Below are 3,498 nucleotides of genomic sequence, written 5' to 3'. Positions count from 1 at the left end.
AAAATGCTATACAAGAATTGAAGTGTAAGTTAGGGAGTTAGAAATATTTACAAGTGGTGGTTTAGGGAGGACTCCACCAAACTCTCATTCTTGATGAGATGTCAAGGGGGCATGTCCAAGGTGTTGTTGATGTTGCTCAACACCTTGAAAAAGTAATCGAAAGCTTGTTCATTATCATGGTAGAGGTCTTCAATAGACCTTGGCCCTTGTTGTCGGTCTTGATCGATGGCATTACCAATGTAGGGATTAAAAATCCCTTCAAATTCGTTGTCCCAAAGACCACAAACTTCATTAAGTTGATCATTGAAAATCTCTTGATTAGATGGAGACAACTCTCCCAATTTCTTCTCTTTGCCAATGAGGCCATTCTCTTCTTCCTTGGTTGATTTTGATGAGCTTTGCAAGCTCTACTTGTCACAATTCACTTGCTCTTTGAATGGAGCATCTTCAATTTTCTTCTTCCATTGGAGTTCCGATTTCTTCCTTTCATCCTTTCGGCTATAATGATCAATCATGAAACATGGTTCATGCAAACGAGGAGCTCTCATAGTCTTGTCAAGATTAAAAGTTATGCTTTCATCTCCCACTTCTAGAGTGAGCTCACCATGTTTCACATCAATCACCGCACCCGCGGTGTGTAGGAAAGGTCTTCCTAGAATGATTGGAATGTTGGAATCTTCCTCCATATCAACAATGACAAAGTCCACCGGGATGAAAAACTTCCCAATTCGCACGGGGACATCTTCCCATATCCCTAATGGTGTCTTCGTCGATCTATCGGCCATTTGGAGTGTGATGTTGGTGCATTTAAGCTCTCCCATCCCCAACCTTTTACTCACCGAGTACGGCATGACACTCACACTAGCCCCTAGATCACATAAGGCTTTGTTGATCGTCGTGTCGCCAATGGTACACGGTATTGAGAAGCTTCCCGGATCCTTTAACTTTGGAGGTGAAATCCCTTGAAGTATTGCACTACTCACCTTAGTGAAGGCGATAGTCTCAAGCTTCCGGATCAACTTCTTATTTGTGAGGATATCTTTCATGTATTTCGCATAGGCCGGCACGTGATTGATTAATTCCGTGAAAGGAATTGAGACTTCCAAATTCTTCACAATTTCCATGAACTTTCCAAGTTGATCATCAAATTTGGGCTTGGCTTGACGACTTGGAAAAGGAAGTCTAATCACGATGGGCTCCTTCTCCTTGACCTTGTCTTCATTTTTCTTTGAACTTTCTTCTTTTGATGATTCTCCATCTTTGGAGCTTTGCACAATTTCTTCCTTTTCACTAGCTTCCACAACTTCATTCTCAACTTGCTTCTTCGGTGCTTCATACCTTGTACCACTTCTCAAGTGAATGGCACTAACCGTTTCATGTCTAGGGGGATTACTTTGAGGTGGTAATTGCCCCTTTTGTCTTTGTGAGCTTGAAGATGCTAGTTGAGTCAATTGTGTTTCCAACATCTTGGTGTGAGATAGGATGTTGTTGATGGTGGTTTCCTTTGCTTGGCTATCTTTTTGCATTTGAGTGAAAAATTCTTGTTGATTCTTCTGCATTTGGAGGACCGCTTTTTGGACATCAAAACCTTGGTCATTTTGGTGATTGTATGGATTTTGATTTTGGTAACCTTGGTTTTGATTGTAAAAGGGTCTTTGATTTTGGTTTCTCATGGGTGGTGGAGTGTATGTTGTTTGAGGGTTTTGAACATTTTGGCTTTTGTATGAGAGATTTGGATGGAATTTGGTGTTTTCATTGTAAAAATTGGAATAAGGGGTACCACTCTTATATGCTTGGAAAGCATTCACTTGTTCATTTGTTCCCCTACATTCACCTTGGTCATGTCCCAAAGTTCCACAATTCTCACATATCCCACTTGGGATTGATGAGGATGCCGTCATGGCATTAACATGATGCTTTGATGATTTTGAGTTTTCTTCAAGTCTAGCCATAGCTTGTTCAAAGTTCAAGTTGATTGTGTCAATGTGAGCACTAACTTGAGCACCCAATTGAGTAACGGAGTCCATTTCATGCTTTCCTCCTCTAGTAGCCTTGCGAGGTCTACTATATTGTGAGTTATGGACCGCCATTTCCTCGATCTTGTTCCATGTTTGATTGTCATCAACTTCGGTGAACATTCCATTTGATCCCATATTGAGAATGTTCCTAGAATCTTCATATAAACCATTCCAAAATTGTTGTACCAAAAACCATTCGCTAAGTCCATGGTGAGGACATGAGCGACAAATTCCCTTGAACCGCTCCCAAGCTTCATACAAAGATTCTTCATCCCTTTGCTTAAAACCCGTAATTTGAGCTCTTAGCATGTTAGTCTTTTCCGGTGGGTAGAATTTTTTGTAGAAAGCTAGAGCCAACTTCTTCCAAGAATCTATTCCGAGGGTGGCCTTATCAAGGCCCTTCAACCATTGCTTCGCGGTGCCGATTAGAGAAAAAGGAAATAAGACCCATCTAATTTGGTCTTGAGTCACGCCCGTTTGAGAGATTGCATCACAATAGTCGCAAAAGGTTTCCATAAGAGAATGAGGGTCTTCACTAGGCATCCCCCCAAATTGGCTCCTCTCAACTAATTGGATGAAGGCGGACTTGGCAATAAAATTTCCGGTTAGATGTTGCGGTGTAGGGGTACCATTTGGTAGATTCTCCTCGGTGGGTACGGAGTGTGACGAGAATTTAGGCATTGTAGGTGGATTTTGTGGGGTATTGTGTAATGGGTTCTCCTCTCCTTCTATTGCGAAAGGGTTGATGAACTTACTAGTGGGTTGAACAACTTCACTAATACCTCTTAAATTCCTCCTAACAAGTCTCCTATTGTTCGTCAAGGTTCTTTCGATTTCACGGTCAAAAGGTAACAAATCACCTTGTAACCTTCTAGACATGCAAAATATCAAACAACTCGAAAACAATTAGAACAAACCTTGAGGAGTTTTACTTTCCCAAGGCGAAGAAAGACACAACTAATAACAATAAAAAGGAAATCTAAATCAAACAAACACCGTCCCCGGCAACGGCGCCATTTTTGATCGGACCGTTTCGTGTTCAAAAATAAAGATGTGGTCGTTGGGTCACGGTCGAATCAAAACACAATTTATAACTTCACAAACAACTCTACAATTAGTAAAGAGGCAAGTAAAGGTCGGATCCCAAGGGACGGGAGTTGAAATGAGATTTCTATTGCAACTAGTGGTGTCTAAGGGGTGTCACAAATTGGGTTGATGTAGAAGGTCACTAAACTAAAATAGCAATGAAAATAAACAAGCAAGATGAATTAAAAGGGTGTAAACAATTGATTAAAAGCACTAGGTTGTCATGGGATCATAGGGGAATCATGGGAATTGATCATACAAACATGTTCTCAAATTATAAGCAAGCAATTATTGTTGTGATGGATTGAGTTGGGTTATATCTTACAATCCTAGGAAAGGTTGGGTCCCGGAGCCGAATCGATTAGATTGTACAACACCTACAAGTCGACTTAAT

General features: G+C 40.9%; 1 non-coding gene across 1 annotated transcript; it reads left to right on the top strand.

Annotated features, from left to right (window-relative positions):
* The first annotated feature begins 2,220 nt into the window (after window positions 1–2,220).
* LOC141589037 (small nucleolar RNA R71) lies at window positions 2,221–2,327 on the top strand. The gene has a single exon (XR_012519995.1). It is a non-coding gene; the product is annotated as a small nucleolar RNA R71 (small nucleolar RNA).
* Window positions 2,328–3,498: the final 1,171 nt, after the last annotated feature.

Source organism: Silene latifolia, chromosome 6, assembly GCF_048544455.1.
Source record: "Silene latifolia isolate original U9 population chromosome 6, ASM4854445v1, whole genome shotgun sequence".
In the NCBI taxonomy this organism is placed as follows: domain Eukaryota; kingdom Viridiplantae; phylum Streptophyta; class Magnoliopsida; order Caryophyllales; family Caryophyllaceae; genus Silene; species Silene latifolia.
Note: the sequence above shows the minus strand (reverse complement) of the source record. Positions and strands in the feature narration are given on the sequence as shown.